We start from the raw sequence: 24,515 nt of genomic DNA, 5'->3' as shown, positions 1-24,515 counted from the left end.
TTTCTCATATCTAACTGGCTATCATCGATTTAGGGTTGCACTTAAATCAAGATTTTTTTGAACATGACTGGGAGAAATAGAACATATGAGCCTAGTACTCCAAAGACATAAATAGTGGCATGGTTTCCATAGAAGGATGTACCATAACTGAGACATCTTTTAGTCATCTGCCTCACTTCACTTAGTGTCAACACCTGGAGGATTGACACAAAGGATGACTCTGGGCAGGTAGATAAGAAAACAATTTAGCAGATGTCTATTCAACCTTATAACCAGCTAAGAAATGCTATGTGAGGACACCCTTGGATTCTATTTAAGCTAGAGCTTTGCTTGATTGATATGTTTTTATGGTTTTTATCAGGAAGTTCTAAATTCTTTTTGCATAGAAATAAAAGGGGTTCTATCTGCTCTAAATGATTGGTTCATATGAGGTCTACATATTGGCATTTATATACTGATTACGATTATAACTATTGGCTTGAATAATTTCCTTTTGCAGCATTTGGAATAATTACTAGCTCCTGGCAAATAAGAGGTGGGGAGGCAGTAAAACCTACCTGCCACAATATAGTTTATAGGTGCTCCCCAACTGCAGGAGAAGCACCACTTCTGACCTGTGTTTCAGCCTCATTGCCTTTTCTTTTTAATTTGTTTCTTCATGTGTATGTCAACAATGAAAGAACAAATCATCCATGCCAACTTCTTTTTCTGTAATACATTAAACCCAGGTGTTAATTTCTGTAATAGTGAAAGAAGAGAGAAGCAGTGAAACTTCACTAATATGCTATCAATATATTCAGCTATTTGTATGATTGAAATTACTTTTTTTCCACTGGCAAGAGCTGAGCTATAAGTGTGGGATTCAGCCAGTTCACACCACTTCGGGAGAACCGGTTGTTAACTTTCTGAGCAATTTGGCAAACTGGTTGTTGGAAGAAATAATTAGGGCAGAAAACTGGTTGTTAAATTACTTGAATCCCACCACTGAAGCAAACATATATGCCATTAAACATTTGATCTTGATGAAAACCAGTCCTTTCAATGGTGGGATATAATGGAGTAGAGCTTATGTTTGCTTAGTCTTTTCACATTCCAGCCTTTATTGTTGTTTTTGTTATTATATAATTTTGTTATTATAAGCACAATTATGTGAAACCACAGCTGCCAGTTCTTTATGAAGGTGTTGACCTTCATATGCATTGAGTTCTTCCCAAGAATCTAGAATGTCATAATGTATCCGCATAGTATATGTATGGATCCAAAAAGTGTGGTCTTTTCCAATTGACAGATTGAAATTTTGTTAATGTGGAGATTTTCTAAGTGCCATCTAAGATTGTTTAGTATGGCATCTAGGGGGCAGATAACCACTGGGACCACTACTGTCAGTTTATGCCATAATCTTTCAACTTAGATTTTCAGATCTTGATATTTTGTGATCTTCTCAAATTCTTTGCTTTCTATTCTACTATCCCTTGGGATGCCACATCAATTTCCCCCACTTTTTTGTTTTCAACCACAGTTAAATCTGGTATATTATGTGTTTAAGATTTTATCAGTTTGTATTCAGAAATCCCATAATATTTTAGCTTGCTGTTTTTCAACTACATTTTAAAATCTATAACCCCACCAATTTTTCATTACTGGCACATAGGTTTTATAGGTGATCCAACTATTTTGGTGACTGCGTTATGTCATTGTTTACAATCAGATTTGTGCGATCATCTTGCACAAACTGAGTATATGATCTACTGTTACTTTAGTCTCTTTGCACAATCAATCCAGGCAAAACGTAAATTGGTGTTTCAGCTTTTGCAATCCCATCCACGCCCCCAGCCACTTTATCAATGTTTTGTATCTCTGCTTTTCCTTTTATTTCTTTTCTGTTCTACTGGATGGATGTTATTTTCTTCTAAATAATCTTTGGTGTTGTCCGCTATTATGCCTGCAAATAATTTAAACATTGTAGGCAAGCATGTTGTTGGCCTATAGTTTCCTGATATTGTTCCTTTTTCTGGTTCTTTTTGAATCACACACATTTTGCCAGTTATTAACTAGTTCCTAATGTCTCCTTTATGCAATAGTTCATTAAGCTCTTTAGCTATAATTGGATGTAGGTTAGTCAGATATTTGAGCCAAAAGCCATGCAATTGATCATTTCCAGGTGGTGTTTTCAATCCTTTTTCGCTCAATTTTTAATCATTTCTTCTGTTATTATTAATTCTTTCATATGATTTTATTGAATTCATCTTCAATTTTTTTATCCATCCAGCATTTTTATTGTTTTTGAACTTCCTGTAGTTCTCTCCAAAACTGGATTGTTTCATTTTTGTTTTCTTTTTGTTGTCCTTTTCCATTTTTAGAATTTCTATTACATTTATGTTTTGGTTGAATCATCTCTGGTCTGACTGAAATAGCTGATTTGCTTGAATTGGATGATTCATGCCTTGTAGCATTCAATTTGCCCAACTATTGCTGTTTGTTGATTTATAATTTTCAAAGCTTTTAAAAAATTTTCTGGTTAAGCCAATATTTTTAATTAGGCTTGTTTTGATCCTTACATGCTTCCATTTTTGCTCTTTCATGTCCTTTAACTTATTTGCATCTCATCTTAATTTCTTTATATAGGCTTCCAGTCTTATCTTCCATGTTGGGATTGAATATAATTTTGTTTTTAGTTTTCCAATTATGATACCCAGTTCTTCTGAAATGACCACTGCTGTTCTGAAGGCAAGCTGATTGGTTTGTTTGAAAGGGGTTATTTTATCTTTGCAAGTGATTTATTCATATACTTCATTGTAGATATAAGGACTTTTAGGGATACTACTTTCAGAAGAAAGGAGAATTATGACTGGATGATAGACAAGAGAGAGAAGGCAGTTAAGACTAATGGAATGAAACTTCCAGCAGTCCACATAGCAGATGTATAGACCAACTAGAATTACAGTATTTTAGTATCCCATATTCCTATGGGAACCATAATGAAGAGGGAAGGAATACAGCAACATTCAAATAACATCAAAAGATAAGAGCCAGTTCAATGGGAAGAACAAGATCACACCATCAACATGTACACCCTGCTAATCATCAGTTACCCTGCTAATATAGTGAGCTGGTCAAAGGAAAACATGGAGGCTGTCTTTCTGAAGACCTGGGAGCTCCTCACAATGTTTTCACCCTAAATCCAGCATCCAAATACTGTATACCAGGTGGAAAGAGGGCAGACAGGATCTGGTAAGTGTCAAAGTCACTCTTCTGGACAAAATCCAGAACATTGAGGACTTCATCAGTAAAATCAGCAGACATGGGAAGAAGTTCAACCAAAGAAGTGCTTTGGCAAGACAAGATTCTTCATGGGAGGTACTATTATCAATATATAGCTTAGGTGGCTGATACTGGGAAATCCTACCAGTGGCAGGAAAGGGCTGAACTAAAAGACAGCACTGAGGCACTGATTATAGCAGACAAGAACAGTCACTAAGCACCAGATCATATGACATTAGATTAAGACCCAAGGTGCAGACTTTGCAGAGACTCCACAGAGACAGTCCAACACATAGTGGCAGAATGTAAGATGTAGGAGAATATCAGGGAGAAGACCTTTTGGGACTTAGATGTTCCCTGAAGATGGGCTCCAGCACAAATCCGAAAGCTTGGAAGACAAAACCGCTGGTTCTAGTGACCGACCCGGATTGGATCCTGCAACATTATCCTGGGACATATATGTCCACCTTCATTCATTTAGAAAGGCAGTCTGGCAAATCAACCAGACATCTTGATAGTAGACAAGGACCAGAAGGCAGCAATGGTGGTAGATGTAATGGTGCCATTTGACAGCTGCACAGGAAGGAGTATGAGAAGCTGGAGAAGTACCAGGGCCTGAAGGACAGATTCAAGGGGACTGGGAAGGTAAAGGTAAAAGAGATTCCAGTGGTGGTAGTTGCCCTCAGAGTTGTGATTCCTAAACTGGGAGAGTGGCTCCAACATATCCCAGGAACAACATCAGAGCTCTCTTTCTAGAAGAGTGCAATATTAGGCAACTAAAATACTGCACAGAACCTTCAAACTCTCAGGCTTCCATTCACAGGGATGAGAAAGGAATTTTTTATTCAACTGTATTCAGATTCATTTTAAGGCAGCTGACATACTTAATATTTATGCCTGCTATTTAACCCACAACAACAGTCCTGTGAGTTGGGCTGGGCTTAAAGAGAATAACTGCTTGAAAATCACCCATCCGGCTTTTGTACCAACCTGAGAAATCATACCCTCCTGATTTCTAGGCCAGCATGTAACCACTACACCAAGCTGGTTCTCATTCAATTTATTTATTTATCCATTCAAATTACCTTCATTATTATCTCTTGCCACAATACAAAGAGCACAACACCTGCACAGAAACCCATGCCAGAAAACATAACTTCTTCATTTCTTTAAAAAAAAAAAAAGTTAAAGCAATGTTTGGATCTGAGAGTAAGTTTCATGTAAACACCCAACTGTAAGCTACATGGATTTAACAAATAGTTAAATCATTTAACTTTTAGCCAAACCACTTAGCTAAATAACAACTTTAAGCATGCAAAGGAGGAAATGTTCAGAAAAAGAAAAGAGTGATTAATTTTTCTCAGCTTGACAAACTATTATGTATTGAAAGAAGCAAATAAATAAATGTCAGAAGACTGTTGTACCACATGTCCAGTTTTCCACTGTCATCATTGCTGGAGATAGCCCAGGTTTGACAAATAATAACTCTTCAAATATTAAGTGAAGCAAAACTTGTTTTTCATCTCTGTACTCCACACCAAAACGTTTTGCTACTTTCATTGCTAGCTATATGCTACACGGATGAACTGATTTCCCATTTTTCATAACATTATTCAACTGGCCAAAGTTAATGAACTAGAAACTGTTCTCAGAGTACCTTAATTTAATACAGCCTAGCATATTTTGGACCAGAGACTTCTTCCTCCAAGCCATTTGGCAATCTGTAAATAGCTTGGCAGTTATCTGATTTATAATAAGAAATCTAAAGTGTTTTGTTTTTGCAGGTGGCCAGATGCCTTTGAAAATGGAATGGAAAATGGTCTAGTGCAGTTTTCTTCTGTTCCAGAGGATTTCCCCCTGGAAATTGTTCTTCATGCTCTAAAACGGTGGGTCTTGGCAAAAAAAACTCTTTACACTTTAGAAAAACACAATTGTTCTAAAGGTTTTTTCCCCCCATTCAAATTTAATTTCATTAAAGTACAGGTAGGCCTCAACTAACAACCATTGTTCATACTATGTCATTTTCCCTTTGATTTATCTCAATAAAATAAATTTTAAAAAGTTAAAAATCCATTGAGGAAGCCAGGATGACTAACAAATGCAAACCAAAAGTTTTTTTTTTCCATGGGATGCAGATTAAATATACCGTAAAGTGGGATTTATGCCAAAGTATGCACTATGTATGCACATAGATCTGCTGTGGAATATCCATTTAAATGTATGCCATTCAAATCTACCTAGGACATGCAGCATCTTTAGTATGGCAGGAATGATTCAACTTATGTTTGGTTTATTCATTAACAGATGCATGAAAAATACTTTAGTTGCATAATAACCTGCATCAGCAAAGCTGATTATTAATTAACTAGATTCATAACTACTTTTCCTTTAGGAACTCAAGGTGGTATAGTATCACTAAGTATATTTAAAGACAAATTCATTCCCAGTCCAAGATTCTTTGAAAGTGCCCCAGACCCATCCATTCAAGCAATGGCACATCTTTTACATGGCCAAATGATTATGTCATCAAAAGCAATACATTCCTAATTTGACTTTCCTATTTGTGAAAACATTAATCCACCAAAGAACTTACTGTTTGCTACCCTTTCAAAATATGCCAAATGAAAGACTTGGATGGGCCGTCTCACTCTAAAGTAGAGAAACTGATCCTTATGTGTTATCAGGTCAATACACTGAAACTGCTGATGATTTCAGCAATGACCAAGGAGACAGACTATTGACTAGGCAACCGAGCATGCCAAGAATTTGTTTAATTGCTTCCTTTTAAAAATCAATCAATCAATCAATCAACCAACCAACCAATCTAGATGAAACTAGATCCAAGCTCAATACATCTTCTCTTCTACCAATACTGGAGGCAGTATGGAATGGACATGGGCATGTAAACTACCTTCCATAATTCAAGGAAAGCCCTTGGCTGTAGGTTTTGTAATTGTTTTCTATAGTGCTCACCTTTCTGGCATCTAGGCAAATATCTAATTGTTGTTACTATTTTTAATTCACCTTCTCTTTCAAATGATTGCCCAATTAACTGCTTCAATATGTTTTGAAATACCTAACTTGAGAATATCAACAGCACAACATTTGGTGCAGATATTTTGATATGAGCAGTAGCTGGTAGTGGTAATACAATAATAATTGCTGGCTCATTTACGGACTATTTAGCTCGTGCAGTGAGCCAGATGAGAACAGCTAATGAGCACAGCTTCTTGCTGTAATTAGTAGAATAATCCTGGCTCACAGATGATTTACAATTTTTTGGGGGAAATATCTATATAGTGACTTTGAGCACCTATATACTGAAGTCCAGCGACACATGCTTGTCCCATGTTATGTGATTCGTCTTTCTTCCTTGGAGGACATGCTCTAGCATTCATATTGAGGACAAGATTAAGCCACCAGTAATGGAAATATAATGCCTTTAACAAGTGATTCAGCTTTCCTTGGAGAAGAAGATTGCATACTTTAAATTAAGGATTGCATGCTTTGATTTCCCTCCATATAATATGGGAATTTTGACATGTTGTTAGTGGAAAATGCAGCTAAATAGGGCACAAGGCCTGGTAGTACTGTTAATCTGCTATTTATCTCTTCCTGCCCTCCTCTCCCTTGCTACTCTTATGGAATAGGATGATGCTGTATAGAGGAAACAAAAATATTTCATATATCCTGAAAGTCTCATCATCCCTGTTTTTGAGAAAATTATGAAGCGATCATGGATGGTGGTATGCCAATGCCAAAGTTGCCTATAATAATACACAAATTCAGTTTGTCCCACTATGATCTCTTTTCAACATCCTTGTAAGTGCAGGAGTGTAGACATCATGAACATAGACACTCATTAACACCAACATCCTCATCTCTGATATTCACACATTCTTCAGGAATTCTACCAATGATTTCATTGAAACATGATTTATTTTACTTTTGCTGCTTGTGAATTGAAATATTAGCTAAGTATTTGTCATGAGTGCATTTAAGACAACAAGATTGTTACTAAAGAAATAAAATAGAAACATAAGAACTATATCTTCGCATGATAGATCAGAGTTACCTTAGTTACTTGAATAGATTGGGGAAAAAAATCCAGAACATGTCTGATCCTACACTATCATGAATGAACCCTTAGAGATTCCTTTTCCCATTGAGTCATCTTTCGTGGGTCTGTTGGACTAAATTGTTGGAGTCCCTGCCTTTTATTTGTTGGGCAAGGTTTTAATTTTAAAGTTCATCAGGAATAAGGTAATGATAATTTTAAGTAAGTGATGAACCTCTGGGAGAAAAAGAGAGATGTTCATTTCAGGCTGTTTTTGTTAGTTATACAGATTCCCAAAATATTTCTAGAGAAAAAACAAAAGTCACCACATTCATGTAAATAAATGTGCAAACAGACTCAAATCAGGCAGAGCCACCATAAAGTAACTTAATCTTTGGTGACAACTGCCCTTTCTCCAACTCTAGAGAAACATTTTCTCTCATTTCTGTCTGTGTTTCATTAAAGCCACTTTTGTATAGGTCATATTGGCTAGCTGTTCTGGCTAGCAGATGAAATAAGATGAGAGATGTCCACATGTGACTCGTAGAAAGCCAAGGATGGTTAAAGGTGAGCCCTTTATTTTAAAAAATACAAAATTGATACCCTAAGTTGAGAGAATCAACTGAAGCACATAGTCAAGGGACAGGTTGATAGTCAGAAAAGTAGAAAAATGACTGGGATGAAAAAGTATTATTTCCAGCACTCTACTGACTTCTGAGTGAGGGTGTATCTTTTTAAGGCAAAATGACTGGAAATCATTCAAATAGCATATGATAGTACAGGTTTCCCAAAAGCATTGAGAAGCCATTACTCCAAAGGAGTTTAGGCTTGAAGTTTTCCAGCCTAAAGTTTGGGCTGCTGTTTTGCTCCTCCTCCTCCTGGCAGTTCTTTGTCATGGATTTGAAAGCTATAATATAAGCCCAAAATCAGAGTCCTGAGTTGTAAGGTTTGAAAAGGCAAAGGGATTTTACTCCATCCATGACTTTACACAATAAATTTGGCCTACTAGGTGAGAGAGATAAATTGCTCTCTTCAAGTAGAAGGACTTGATCAGAAGTACCATGATACCAATAGATATGAAACCATTTCTCTTCCCTTTCCTTCCCCAACAGCAACTTTTTTAAAAAAGTTTAAACTTGAGGATAATGATGGAAGAAAAATGATGAGGAGGAAAAAAAACCCTCCTGTTTTTCCTCAGGTTATTTCTCCTTGGATGTGAAAGTCATAAAATGGTGAGTCTACAGAGAGATGACAGTTCAGTAGAAATCAGGATTCTTCATATACACTTTAGTCAACTTGTAAGGAACACCTATCACATCGACGACAATTTATCTTTTTTTAATGGGGGGAAGTAATCAAATTCTTACCTATTAAACTGAATGAGATTGGTAAAAATGCAGCATAGTTCTTTTTTTTTTTTTTTTTGCCAGAGTGGTAACTACTGTCATAGAAGAAGTTGAAGATTCCTCTATAGCGCTTTTGAATCTATTCCTTCACATTAATAAATACTAACAATTGATCTGCAAAAGATGAGATTCCCTATTTTTCTCAAGACTCCCTTTACTTATGTTACATACTGTTTGAGATGTATTTTAATAGCTTATAGTATTACTGATTCAGGCCCAAATCTTCCAGTGTATGAGAGTCCCATTAAGGAATCCTCACCATTGGTATGTTCAGTAAAGTTGGGGCCCCATGTCTGTTCTTTTCAAAAGCAGCTAAAGTGATGCAGCACCCCCTCCTTCCCTCAGGCATTCATCCATTCCCTCAGAAGAATTGTATTCACAGACATTCAACCTGCTTTTGCAGCTGCCTGACTAATTTAGCCACACTCTAGTGTTTTCAAGGACATGTTGATGTCCAGAGGCAGCTTCGCTCCACCCAGTCTTTTGAGCTTACAAAAGTGAATACTAAGAGAGTGTGAAGTGTGTGTGTGTAGCAAGAAAGGTGAAAGCAAATGGTCTACAGGTGAGGAAGTGAAGGTGACATCTAGAGATTGCCCACTGTTACAACTAACAAGAGGACTTTCATTCAACTACTAGAACCACAAACTATAGTGAGCAATAGATCCTGGTGGGAGCCCAGCAGCAACTAGAAGAGAAACACTCACATTGAAAGCAGCTCATCCCAACTAGTGCAAGAATATTTGAAAAAGGCAAAGGTTGTGTGTTACCTTAAACATCTTAAGGCAGGGGTGTCAAACTTGCATCGTCACGTCGTTGTCACATGATGTATTGTGACTTTTCCCCCCTTCGCTAAACCAGGCGTGGGCATGGCCAGCATATGACACATCTGGCCCGCAGGCCACGAGTTTGACACCCCTGCCTTAAGGCTTTCAACTGAGTATTAGAACAATAAGTATTATGGACTGAATGTTAAAGACATATTTATCTGCCAACATCACCTTGCCAACCTAGATGGGTGGAGTTGACCCAGAGAAATATCCTTGGGGAAAGTATGTGTTGCAATAAAGTGTTTTGTACAGATTTGCTATGCTGCAGTGTGTCCAGTCCTTGGAGAGCAAAGAATCCTCACATGGTGGTTTTCAGAATAAACCTCCTCAGAGACCTCAGTAATTTATGTTTATTTACCACAAGCAACATTTTATATCTTTCTTCCTTTTATAGGATGCTACATTATAATAACACACAACATATATTGATCATCTGAATCAATCACATATTTGACCTATTAGGTTTTCTTTACTATAGGTAGCTAGATGTTTGAGTACTGTACTTTTCGGAGTATAAGACACACTTTCCCCCCCAAAAGAGGGTGAAAATTTGGGTGTGTCTTATACAGAATGTAATCCCACCCACCTGCCAGCCCCACCCTTTGGCCTTTTTCAGCCTCCGCGTGTCGGTTTTGGCTTCCGCAAGCTGTTTCAGACATGTTCCAGGCTGCTAGGATCACCACAACACATCGCCGCCAATCACTGCCTCCACGCATCGTGTTTTCAGCCTGGAACGGGCCTAAAACAGAGTGTTCAGAGGCCAAAAATAGAGGCACAGAGGCAAAAAACACGAGGCATGGAAGCAGCAATGGTCTGTGTCAATCCCTGAAGCCTGGAACAGCTGATTGGAGGTATTCCGGGAGGCCAATCCACCTGCCAATCAGCTGCTCATGCTGAATCAGGCTGCGATAACGTGCTGACGCCGACCAGGCTGTTTGCTATTTGCTGCAAGGATGCTAGCCAGATGAATACCAATGGATGCTGGTAGGCAGAGGCAGAATTTTTTTTTCTTGTTTTCCTCCCCAAAAACTAGTGTACATTTTATACTCTGGAGTACTCCGAAAAAAAATATTTCGATTTTCCTTATTTTTCCACTTTCTTTTTCAAGTTTCTTTTTCCATACATATTAATTTGGTTCCTTTTTCTTTTTACACTTGCCTGTTTATAGATCCATTTCTGTTGGGAAAAAGTTATTGATTTTGATATTAGAGAGAGGAAATCATGACAGCAGAAGTCCATCAGTCTTTTGAATTAAATTCTCAAAGCTTCAAAGAGAAAATATGCTATTACTAACAGGGTTGCACAGGTTTATCATAATCATATATATTATTTACATAGAAGTAGCCACATCAGAGAAAACTTTAAACAGTCAATTAGAATGTTTGGGCCTTTGACAGTCGCATACTGAAATAAACCAAATGCAATCATGCAAAGCATTTGAAGTGCTGTGTAATTCCATGTGTGCAGAATTAAATGCAAATAGGTTGCATTTATGTTTTATTGTTTTCCCAGCTTCGGCTTCTCTCATCATCTGCTTTGTATTTTTATTGTGAATTGGCTTGGAGTTATATTCCGAAGCTGAGTGAAAACAATCAGATCAAATCAAAATTTGTCAACAACAGTGGCAGTTGAATTTGGTAGTTTGAAAAATATGCCAAAGAAATTAAACCAATGGCGATCACAATAGAAATATTCACAAACAAATAATTTTCGCAATTTTAGAATATAGCATGCAAAGTTAGCTGTTCTGCGTTTGGGGATTTCCAAAATAAAAGTATGGCAACAATTTAATTTAGGGGGACCTGAGTTTTGCAGATACATTGCTTATCAGTTGTTCAGTGGCAATGGAACACAACTAATTTTGTTTCTGCTTGGAAACCACTTTTGGACTGTGTGTTTGAGGTGGAAAAAAAATGAAACTCTGATTTTGGGTTTTGCTGATTAGATAAATTTGTTGTTATAGAAATGACTGGTATATATAATTACATAAAAGTGCTATCTACTTATTCTACTGCACCTAAAGGAGTAGGAAGTCAACACTTTTTCTTTCTTTTCCCCCTCTGCCCTACACTTTTCTCCTCTCCCCTTTTCCCTCCCTTGTTTATCTATTACTTTTTCTTGTATTTTTATATGTTATGTTATATTTGAATAAATTAATAAAATTTTGATCACCCAAAATTCTGCCTATCAGCCCAACATAGATAATTGTAATGCACCCCATCTTTCTAAATCCAATTTTATTTGCTGTATAAGTTTTGTGTAATTATCTTCTTTTTTTGAGGAACATCTCGCCGTCAACCATATTCCTAAATATTTAATTTTTTTACACTTTGTAATCCCAATTTCCCTTCTAATTCTTTTTCTTGTTGTCCTGTCATATTTTTAACTATCATTTTTGTTTTTGTCTTGTTGATTTTAAGATCCGATATTTCTCCATATTTTTCTATCTTCCTTATTAATATTGGCCCTGTCTCTTTTGGATCCTCAATGAAAAACACCAAGTCATCTGCAAATGCCTTTAATTTATATTCTTCTCTCTTAATTTTGGTCCCCTTAATCTCTGTATTTGCCCTGATTTTTTTCAAAAATGACTCTAATGTCAGAATAAAAAGCAGAGGTGATAATGGGCATCCTTGGCGAACTCCTTTTTTTATCTCGAATGGTTTTGTAATTTCCCCATGAATTATATTTGCTTTTTGGATGGAATAAGGAAGAGGCTTTATCTGACATTTGGAGAGCTGATTTCCAGCTTTTAATGTGATGGTAGTAGGAAGGAGGCTTTTGAATAGATCCTGTGGCTGCTATTGGATCACACTGAACAGTGGCTGTTTTTGCAAGTCATAGCTTTTCTGCTAATTTCCTTTATCTTGGTGGATTGCTTCAGCAAGTAGGCCTCTGAACATTTATTTTAGCCATCTCTAAAGTCATCCTCCTTTGCCATCTGGAGGAGTCGTGATTGTGGGTGTTGGACTTTAGAACTTTGAGTTGAGGAGTTTTGCTGGGAGTTGCTTGGGGGTGTTTTTCTGGGCTGCTGCTGCTATTGTTCCTTCTTGGATGAGAGACAAGGTAGTGGGAGCAGATCTTAGGTTCCCTGACTATCGGTTGGTAGGGCGTTCCCACACCTAGGTGAGAGAAGAATAGGTTATAGTGGGGCACATTGGATGGAGTGGATTGCAAGTTGATCTGAAGTTGTGGAAGAGAATGGTGGAGTAACTGGTTTCTGACCTAAAGAATGTTGAATGAAAGACATTGTTTTGTGTTACTCTCTGTTGGTATGGTTAGTATGTTGGAGCTTTTTGGCATGAGAGTGGAACATCTAGGGTTGGGAAGATTGTGGGGGCTGGGGAGGGAGAAAAAGATGGGGCTCTTAGGATGGTAATGGGTAGAGTGAAATATGATGGGAAACAGAGTGAGATGCTTTTGGGGAAAGTGAGCCCAAAGTTTAATATTAGTATTGCCTTCCAGAATTGTTTACTGTTCTGTTGAACTCCAAGACATACCGTAGTAGCTAGGGACCCAGAAATGCTGGCTTCTGGTCACTACTGTTTAATGTATAATAATCCTGTAATAAAGGTGATCTCATCCATAATTTAATTGTGGTATAACTATGAAATCAATGTAAATACACATATAGAGAGTCAATATTTCTTAGCATGATAAGCTAGTCCTGTACTCACATTTCTGGTTGAACCTGAAGCTTAGTGGAAATGTTGATGTTGCTCTATCTCAGCCTCATTTCTCTGATTGAATTGTTGAGGTAGAACACAGCCAGGATAATTCCATCATTAAAACAAGAAAGTCCATTTAGGAGACCTGATATTTTGAACACTGCACACTGCCAACTGGTTTGCAAATTATGTTTGCCCTCTGAACTGTTTATTTATAAAGTAAAGTGTAGTAATAAACTGCAGAGAAGTATTATTAGGATTCTTCTTAAGTCTCTCCCCACCCCGGCATAATAGGTTAAAATGAAATTTCAAAGTTCACTTTGATTTGTAATCAATCCTTGCTCCAACAGAAGCTACATGATCCCACTGAATGTATTTATCATGTTACAAAACAAACCTTTTGTCATCTTTATAATACAAAAAAACCTTAAGGATATTGGTTTTTTTATATCTATCTACCATATCTACAGTATCTATCTATCTATCTATCTATCTATCTATCTATCTATCTATCTATCTATCTATCTATCTATCTATCATCTTATCTATCATCTGTCTATCTATCCATCATCTGTCTATCTATCTATCTATCTATCTATCTATCTATCTATCTATCTATCTATCTATCCATCCATCCATCTATTCATCTATTTATCATCATCTATTTGCTTAAAAATAGGGTGACAATATATGTAAGCCTATTTATAAATCAAATAAAGACTTAAGACTTCAGTCTTTGTTTTCACACATATCAAATTGGCTCCCTTCTTCTCTTTTTCAATATAAGCATATAAAAATCCTTACACTTTAGAAAAGCTAAGCTCAGTAATTGCATATTTCTTTTAAATTATCTGTTGCTCTGTGCTTCCCTCTGACCTCTTGGCCCTTGTTTTCCAAAGACATAAATCTTCAAAACTCTTGTGAAATTAAACAAGATGATTTTGTTAATCATGCTCAGATTAGGGAGGGAAAGGTATGTGGATTTTAATGAAAGCTGATTTCTCCCAATTTTGCTAAATCATATTCAATCCTAGCTGTCTTTCTAAAAACACATCTTTTAGAGCACTGTCACAAAAAACATAAGGGATCATTCTATCTAGTGCAATGCAAGCAGTGAATAGAAAATGCCTTTTGAGTTATACTTATTAGAACAATTTGTACATAGCCTCTACTTAACTCCACATTATATATCCTTGAAGATACTTTTTTGATTGAAGTATTTTGAAGTTACTTCATTGTTTCATAAATGTAGCTAGTTATCCTTCATTTACTTCTAAAAATTCACAAACTTACCATTCTATTTATTTTGTACGCCAGCTTTATGGCAATAACCATAATGTTCAAATTGTCAGTTATATGTCACTATTAATATAGACTAATGGAAAGCCCCTTTATAGGTTTTTAGAGAATACTTTTTCACTTTTAAGGCCTAAGACTTCTAAGGCTCATCTTCAAGAGCTACTTGGAGAAGCAATCATAACTGGGAAGCTTTGTACCACCTTTGGCAATACCTGTAAGTAAATAGTAATATTACTAACAACAATGGCTATTGCCACACACTAAATAAATTGTTGTAGGGCTTTTTAGTAATTTGGCTAAGAGGAAAAGTCAGGAATATGGAGTAAATTATTGATACTCAGAATCTCTTGGTTCAACTAACCCAGGGGTCTGCAACCTTACACACTCAAAGAGCCATTTGGGCCCGTTTCCCACAGAAAACTCTAGGAGCCACAAACCCTGGGTGGGCGTGGCCAACTCAATATTACTCCCACCCAGTCACATGACCCCCAGCCACGCCTACCAGGTTTTGTGGCTCCAAGAGTTTTCTGTGGGAAATGGGTCTTTCTCTCTCCCCCCTCCCTCCCTCCCTCCCTCTCATTTCTGTTTTTCTCTCTTTTTCCTCTCCCTCTCCCTCTCCTTTCTTCCTTCCTTCCTTTCTCTCCCCTTCTCTATCACATTTGTTTCCCACTCTTTTCCCTCTCTCTCATTCTCTCCCTCCCATCATTTTCTCATTTCTCTCTCTCTTTCTCTCCCCTTTTCTGTCTCTCATCTCTCTCTCGCACGCATGCACACACAAGCGGGATACCCTCCTGGGCTGGGATCATGGATGTAGCAGCAACTCTGACTCCTCCTCCTGCTGCCACTACTGCACGCTCAGGTGTGTAGCTGGCCACACTGCGCAGGAGAGCCTGAGCTCTTTCCTCCCTGCATCTGGCAGCAGCGGCTGCTCCTCCCCATTCCCCTCCTTCCTGGGCCAACACAAAGGGGACTACGGTTGGTGCTGAGCTGCCCATGAAGGACACGGAATCGCAAAAAGCAGCCAGTCGTGGACAGTGCAGAGAAAACGCTAGGGGCGCTTCAGCTGTGTGGTTCTGCGTCTTCTTGGGGTGGAGAGCAGATCATGCGACCGGGTCAGCAGGGAGATGCAGGAGAGAGGTCAAAGAGCCACATGCAGCCCTGGAGCCACAGGGTGCCGACACCCAAACTAACCCTATTTTAACTAATACTCTGATTCATTAAACACTTTAATTAATGTTTCTGATTAACTAACAGCATGCTTTCATAGCCTAAATATCTTTTTAAAAGTAGCCATTGTTCTTTCTTGATTTAACAACTTTTTATAGTTTATAGTCAAGTGGTGTTAAAAATTTCAATAGAAACAGCTTCTTTTTACTTTGGAGCAAAGAGTATGACAAGGTGCTTTGAAGGAGAGTAGAAAATGAGGGGAGAGCCACTATAGCTACCAGTTAGCTACTATTGTAATTCAGCTTCAGCTCATGCATATGTATATGTATATTCATATATATATTTGTTTGCTGCTTACATTGCTGTGAGGCAACTCTATATGTTGCTTCAATATCACCTCACACTGCAAGATGAGCAGCATATACATTTGATGAAATAAATAAATAAAAATAAATAAATAAGACTTTTTACAGCTTTCTATAATCTATAGGTACATATCTCATTTTTTTTCTTGTTCTTCAGAAATTCTGGAATTTGAACATTGCATTCTTTTCAATCTCCTGTAGATGGAAACCATGAACTTAAATAATTAAATCCAACTGAACATGCTTTGCCTGACATGGCAACCACATTTACAGTGAAGACCTGCTGATGAAATGTGATGGGTTCTATTAAATTTGATAAATAAAATAAAATAAATAAAAATAAAATTCTCAACTCAGGTTAGCTACTCAGGAAGGAGTAGGAATCTTGCAAGAAACACAGAATGAACTTTAGGGCTTCTGTTAAGTAATAAAGTTAAAGCAATGCATATATAATGTTCATACTGCCAAGAACAAAACACAAAATCAAAAACAAAAAATAAACTTACCATAGGTGAGGCCAAATCCCACCTGATTTCTACAACAACCAGGTTTTAGTAGCTTACCTGAAACATAGCCATAGTGGTGCAGTGGTTAGAGTGCAGTACTGCAGGCTACTTCTGCTGTCTGCCGGCTGCCTGCAATTTGGCAGTTCAATTCTCACCGGCTCAAGGTTGACTTGGCCTTCCATCCTTCTGAGGGTGGGTAAAATGATTGCCCCCTGATTGTTGGGAGAAATACGCTGACTCTGTAAACCGCAAGGGCTGTAAAGCACTGTGAAGTGGTATATAAGTATATTGGTATTGCTATAGGAGGGTGAATGACAGGCTAATTTTGGGAGGGGCATTTTTCCAGGGAAGTGGGGGGAGGAGAGCAAGACAGAAGCCAGTCCCATGTGACCTCTGATGATGCCACTCCTTTAGAATAGAGATCAGAGAGATTCCTTCATTCCAGATTTTATTAGACAAGCTTATACTGCTGGGAGTAGATAGAATTTAAGATATCCAGTTCCTGAGCCTATAAAGCTAACTGGTAACCAGTGTAGCTCTTGTAGTGCTGTTGCCCATGTTAAACAAATTATACCTGTCACTACTTGAGCAGCTGAAATCTGGATCAGTGGATGGTCTTGAAGGACACTCCCATACAAAGCACATTGCAGTAATCTAAGAACTGTCCAAGGCATAAGTGAATGGTCCTTGATCTAGGAGCAATCATAATTCATGCGTAAGATGGAGCTGTACAAAGGATTGCTTGTCTACAGCTGCCACCTCCTTTGTAAACAGGAGTTATGAATCCAGAAGAAAAACTAAATTATGAACCAGTTTGGCATGTGGGAGGGTAATCCCATCCAAAATCAGAATATGACTGCTGTCAGAAAGCTCCAAAATTCAAAATATTCCATTTTCTTCAAAAAATTTAAATGCATGCTTTTTGCTTTTTAACTTTTTCTTTTTCCAGAACACTCAAATAATGACAAAGTAAAAAGTGTTGAAAAAGGGAAAATATTTTTGTGAGATTCCAATTTGTGATTTATCTGCAGGCATATATTGATAATACTCCTTTAGAACATGGGTTCTAAATGAACCCATATTTCTAACATATTCAGTCTATGGACATTTTAAAACTTGGGCTGCTAGCACCAAGGCTCTTATCCTGTAGCAAAACTACGGATTTCAGAAATCCCTAAACTATTTTATCTTAGACATTTTCATTATGTTTTGCATATTGATGAAAATTTTAAGGCAGTGGAAGAACTCTTTTTTCTAGAGATAAATCGAGGGCGTACTTGGTGCTCTCTGAGCTTAGTTGTTATCAATGCATAGTGCATTGATGATGTTACCTGATATGGATAATGAAACATCTGCAAGAAAACAACCAAGTTTAGAGATCAGCAAGGCCCCCTCATTTCAACTACAAGGTATAAATATTCTCCTTTATTGATAAATAGAATTTGATACATTCACATAATTATTAAATTCACCTCTGATATAATATTCATGTTCTTGAGAAAGATATGGATAAGAAAGTCAGTGGCCTTATAGAATATAGCCTATAGCGAAAGAGTCTTGGTGGCGCAGCGGACTAAAGTGCTGTTAAATAGCACTTAGCTGCCAGCTGCCTGCAATTACTGTGAGTTCAAATCTCACCAGACTCAAGGTTGACTCAACCTTCCATCCTTTCGAGGTAGGTAAAATGAGGACCTGGATTGTGGGGGCAATAAGCTGACTTTGTATAAAAAAGAACACCGCTTGGGGGGGCCGAAAGCCCTACTAAGCAGGTATATACAAAAGTATGAAGGCTATTGCTTAATGCATTGTAAGCCGCCCCGAGTCTCCGGAAAAGGGAGGCATATAAATTGAATCAATCAATCAATCAATCAATCAATCAATCAATCAATCAATATACATACATACATAGCAGAAAAATCCAAGATGGCAATATGAAAAATCTTGATGCAAGAATTCAAAGATATCGGATGGAATAAATTCTTTTAAACATGAAGTCCAAAATAGACATCAGGAGTGTGCTGTCTGAATCCACTTGGGATACAGCAATTAGTGGTAACATTAAACCAGTTACCACTGTCACCTATGTCCTTCTTTTGCTACCTGTACTGAGATGTTAGGAAAGAATATGAGCAAAGGGATTACTAATGTAGTAGATTCAGGCCAGACACTTCCACTCATTGTTTGGCCCTCTAGATATAAGCAAAATTTGTTTCAATTTCCTGGAATGGGATGAAATAAACAAGATGACTGAAACACAACATTTCTTTTAAAAAAGCAAATGGCATAACTGAACATTTAACTTTTATATTGTTGTTCCAGGATAGCAGGCCTAGCCAAGAAAATATGCTTTTTGAAGGAATTTTTAATTAAAAGCATATTTAAAGTAATAGACAAATAGCTACATCTATGAATACAGTAAATGGACTGAATAAAAATCTCATTTGGCAGGACATTCAGAACTGAGATATTTCTGGACTTCTGGAATGAGTAAAGTGTACATACAATGTTTTCTCAACTGTTGTGTATTATGCTTTTAAGATTGTATGTGAATACAAATGACTTCAAGTCATAAGCATAAGAAAACAAAAGATAAATAATAGGATACAAAATCACATCTCTCACTGCGGTAGTAATTATTTGTATTTCTCTTTTTTGCATCAGTGAATCTTCCCTTTTAGCCTGAGACACATGAACAGACCAAACAATTAGAGAAATAATTGATGATCAGTGCCTTCAAAGCTTGCAGTGGTCTAGTGTATGCTTTAAGAGTAAAATAATGAGCCAATTTTTCATTGGTGATGAATGTGTAGTGGTGGTATTCTCAGACAGAGGTTGGGCGATATTCTGGATCATATGAAATATATATTTTTTTTCTAAATCTCTTTTCAGATAGTTAGCCTTTAATGAACTGAACTCTTGCCCCTTGCTGGTTTAAGATTCCAATTAAACTTGTTTGTGGAGCAGGCAAAATAATTACATATACATGGTGCTTAGACAGCCTTCCAGTTGTTTCCTGATGGGACTAAATTTCAATTGAAGATTATCTATTGCAATGTTGAAAAAATAGAAATCTAGACTAGATACCTTGTTTTTCTGTAGCTTGCATGTTAATCGGCTATTTAGTTTGAATGTATACTAAGGGTTAGAATTGCCAGTGATTGAATTCTGAATTTAGGGGGCCACAAAATCTTGTTTCAATGGCTGCAATGGTATACTCAATTCAGCTCTCTCTGTGCTCATTGATTGTGACTCTCCAGGGTTTCGACATTTTCACTCAACATCTTATTCTCATCTGATTAACATCCAGGTGAAGAGTTTTATTGTCTTGCTGACATATTTATATTATCTTTATATAATACCAGTGATACAATATTATCTCCCCTCTTCTGTTTGAATACTACACTATATCAAAAGTAAAAAAATAAAACCGAACCTAGGTTAAAGGAAGGATTAGATTTACCATATCTAATACATCCTGTTCCAGTGCACAGGTTACTCAGTGCCTAATTACTTAAGATTCAGAATGTGGGTTCAATTGGGGTGATTACATGAGCCATATCATCTGAAGCATTTCTATTAATGTTCTTACAAAACATTTCTGCAAACACCTAGATTCCTCCATCCACATTATCCATTGCCTTTTCCTTCCTATTAATTTAAATAGTTTATGTGGTCACCCATCACACAGCAGTGACTCTGTGCAGTATACAAAGATTAAAAACCAACTGTTAAAAACAATAGGACATGATGCCCAAGGTAAATAATACATCCTAATCATAAAAATCACATCAACCACACAGCTTGCCTAACCTTCTGGCCCAAAATCCTGAGGAGTCAGCCAGGTCTTCAGACCTTTATGTAAGGTTAACCTCAGCTTTGATAACTATTAAAGTATTTCATCTGCATTACATGCCCAAACAATATGACTTTTTTATTTGCTGTTCACTGGAGTATCCATTTTGATTTGGTCCAGGATAGATTGGTTCTTCTTGCAGACCAAGAGGCGTGTCAAATTTTTCAACTTTCAATTTCTGAACATTAGGTGTGCTCAAAAGTTGTGACATGCCTTGGGGATTATAAAGATATTTTGATTACTTTAACTATAATTTAGATGTGTTTGGTAAGTAAATTCATAAATATAATAACACAATTAACTTGCCTTCAGATGTTGTGGGTGCTTCATCACTGGACGTTTTTAAGAAGAGACTGGACAGTCACTTCTTTGAAATGGTATAGGATCTGCTTGAGCAGAGGGCTGGACTAGAAGACCTCCAAGGTCCCTTCCAACTCTATTCTGATTCTGATTCTACAACTTTTTAACATTTTGTTTGCTTCATTAACTATTTCCAAATCCAAGCTTCAAAAGTGCCTGACTTCTTTCTTCTGCTTTTCTCCACATTCAGAAGTCACACATTACCATTGGAGATCTTTTGCTTTAAGTAACCTAGTGTTTACTCTTTATAAAGCTATATACTGTCTATATGGGGGTGGGGGGGGTCCAACTAGCAGCCCACGGGCCAGATTTGTCATGTGCTGGCCACCCCAACCAATGGTGGGTTCCTCCTGGTTCCGCCGAGCCGGTAGCGGTGATGATATGACATCACTGAACCGGTTCTGCTCCCCCGCCCCCCACACCCCCTGCATTATTCTTTCCTTTTATTTGGCCCCACCCCCAATCTATTGCTGCCTCCTGAGTCCCAGCTGATCGGCTAGAGGGGAAAAAACTGTTTAAGCTCTTGCTGCGGGGCTTCAAAGGGCACCCTACAGCTGATCAGTGTTAAAAGAAAACAAATGAGTAGACCAGTGCCTGCAAAAATAAATGAGTAGACCAGTGCCTCCAAAAAACAAATGAGTAGACCGGTACAGCTCTGCAAGCAGTTAAAAGCCTGGTAGACCTCTGCTAAATCCTAAAGAATTGTCACATGACCATCAAGCCACGCCCACAAAATAAGCCATGCCCACAGAACCGGTAGTAAAAATTTTTAGAACCCACCCCTGATCCCCACCCCCATTTAGCAAAGGGAAAAAAAGTTGCCATATGTCATGTGACGACAACATGACACAGTGAGTTTGATACCCCTGCTCTATATTATAAGGGAATCGCTGTGCTTATTAAGTGAATTATGTTGTCATTAAGTGAACCTGGTTTCCCCCATTGACTTTGCTTGTTGGAAGTCAGTTGGGAAATGATGATCACATGATGTCAAGTAGCCAAATTTAGATCATATGATGGTGGGGTTGCTCATGTGAGGACTGGTGATAAGTCACTTTTTTCAGTGCCATTGTATCTTTGAATGGATGCTAAATGAATGGTTATAAGTTAAGGACTACCTGCAAATGAAGTAGTGCTTTAATTGTTGAATGGGATGGTAGTGAGGGCACTAAAATCAACCATTTGGAGCAGGAGTGAAATTATAAATATCTTTTCCTAAAAATGACTTTACAAGATCAGTATGGTCACTTCCTAGAAAAAGGGGATTGTGTTAAATAGCCTTTTATGTGTTGTATTCATTTATGATTATTGTAATGTACAAGTAAATTCCAAGCCACAAAACACAACTTCTAGCCAAGCCTTTCTGGGGTTGCTGCGTGTAACGTGGCTAAAAATTCAGCAATCTCCTTTTGGAACAATCTGATCTCCGTCAAATGACACCATTTATGGGCAAACAGCTCAAAATGGTTATTTTCTTAATCTGTTTTGGCAGATCCTGGTCTGGACAACCCTTCCGTATGCCTTTAAAACAGGATCTTGCAATTTGATAGCCTGTAGGAGTGGGGCTGGGAAAGAAATTCAAACAACGGTGACATAACAAATCCTAATGTGGCAGACAACCCACAGTTTCAGTATTAACTATTGTTATTTCTGCTTTTAAGCAAGGGTATAATTATAAGCAATAAACAAATACTCATAGATACTCATAGATGCATTCTAAGTTGTGGCATTAAGGATATGGGGTTGGCATTAGAGATGATTCCCCAAAAAGCCTTGTGATCAGTAGGAATTCTAAAGGCATGTCCATAAAGATAGATGTGGAACTTCTTGTTGCCTATAATAACAGCAGGGGCTTCTCTCTCCATTTGTGTATAGTTTTTTTAGCAAAGGCCCTAGCCTAGAAGAGTGAGCTACAATTTCCTACTGATCTTCAGCTCTCAGGAAAACCCCTTTTGTTGCCAAACACTGTTTTTTGTTTTTTCCCCAAACACTGATTTGGTGGCCAGCAGATGGATCTGTAACTGGCTTACAAGTCATATTCAACGAGTTGTCCTTAATAGTACTACATTTACATGGAGGAAAGTAAGCGGTGGGGTACCACAAGGTTTGGTCTTAGGCCCAGTACTCTTTGATATCTTCATAAATGACTTAGATGAGGGAATAGAAGGGGAACTCATCAAATTTGCAGATGACATTAAGCTGGCAGGAGTAGCCAACAACCCAGAAGACAAGCTCAGGATTTAAAAAGACCTTGAGATACTTGAACAATAGGCCTTATCTAACAACATGAAATTTAATGTGGAGAAAAGCAAGGTTTTACACTTAGGCAGGAAAAACCAAAGTACAAATACAAATTAGGTGAAACCTGGCTCAGAAACAATAACTGTGAGAGGGGCCTTGGAGTCCTAGTGGACAATCACTTAAATATGAGCCAGCAGTTTAAAGCAGCAGCCAAAAAAGCTAATACAAATACTGTATTTTTCGGAGTATAAGACACATCTTTTTACCCCCCAAAAGGGGGTGAAAATTTAGGTGTGTCTTATACACCGAATGTAGCCCTGCCCACCCACTGGCCCCCACCCTTTGGCCTGTGCCTCACAGCAGTTACACTCCTTGCAAGCAAACAGCAAGAAAAAACAGCCCTTTTCAGCTTCAGCATAGGTTAATTAGCACAAGTTGATTAGATCGGCCTCCTGGCTCTCAGCTGATTTGATCTCAGCTGATTTGCGCAGGGCTCTGCTGCTAGCTGCAAACAGTGCTGGAGCAGATTTTTTTTCCCCTAGCTATGCTGAAAAAACAAAACTGAAAGTAAAGCAGGTTCTTTGCTGCAACCTGACAAAATGAGGCAGGGAGAGATTTCTTTTTCTTTTTGCTCACAAAAAAAGGTAGGTGCAAACAATGGGAAATTTAGGGCAAAAGAGAAGAGTTCAAGATTTTAAAACACAAAAGAAAAAAGCTCTATTTAACTAGGGAATTGTAATAATTGAGATACTATTAATTGTATATTGTGTTGAAAGCAGAAATGGTTAAGTTGTGGTTTGGAGGAATATATGGGGAAAATTATTTGGTTTATTATTATTGGTAAATATAATTAAATGATTTGTAAGAAATTGGATTGCATGGAAATAATTGGAATATTCATGTTCATATTGATTAATATACAAAAAAGATAGTTATAACTAATTGATTTATATAAAAATGTTGAATTTGTATTAAACAATTGTAATATTAAATAATTAACCAATGTGAGGATGGATATAAAAATAGATGTCAATGGGAAGGGGTATAATATAGAATAGAAGGGAAAAATTGAATTTGATTAAGATTAGAGATGAGAATGAAGGGTAATATTGGTTTTTAAAAAAAAAATAGATGAGGAATAAATATGGCAAAAAGGAAATATAGAAATTGTAAATTTAATTGAAATGACTAAACACTGTTTAAATTTGTGAACCAGCCAAATACTCTGTTCAAAGAAAATACATTGTACGTTTGTATGTGTGTTTGTCTAAAAAATAATAAAAAGAAAACTTTAAAAAACAACAACAACCAAAAAAAGGTAGGTGCGTCTTATACTCCGAAAAATACTGTTTGCTGTATAAACAGAGGCATAGAATCAAATTCATGTGGAAGTATTATTACCACTTTATAAAGGCTTAGTAAGGCCACACCTGGAATACTGCATCCAGTTTTGGTCACCACATTACAAAAACGATGTTGAGACTTTAAAAAAAGGGCAAAGAAGA

This window comes from Pituophis catenifer, unplaced genomic scaffold, assembly GCF_029215685.1.
Source record: "Pituophis catenifer annectens isolate HBS135680 unplaced genomic scaffold, rPitCat1.0.hap2 SCAF_1, whole genome shotgun sequence".
In the NCBI taxonomy this organism is placed as follows: domain Eukaryota; kingdom Metazoa; phylum Chordata; class Lepidosauria; order Squamata; family Colubridae; genus Pituophis; species Pituophis catenifer.
The sequence above is the reverse complement of the archived record's forward strand: the minus strand, read 5'-3'. Positions refer to the sequence as shown.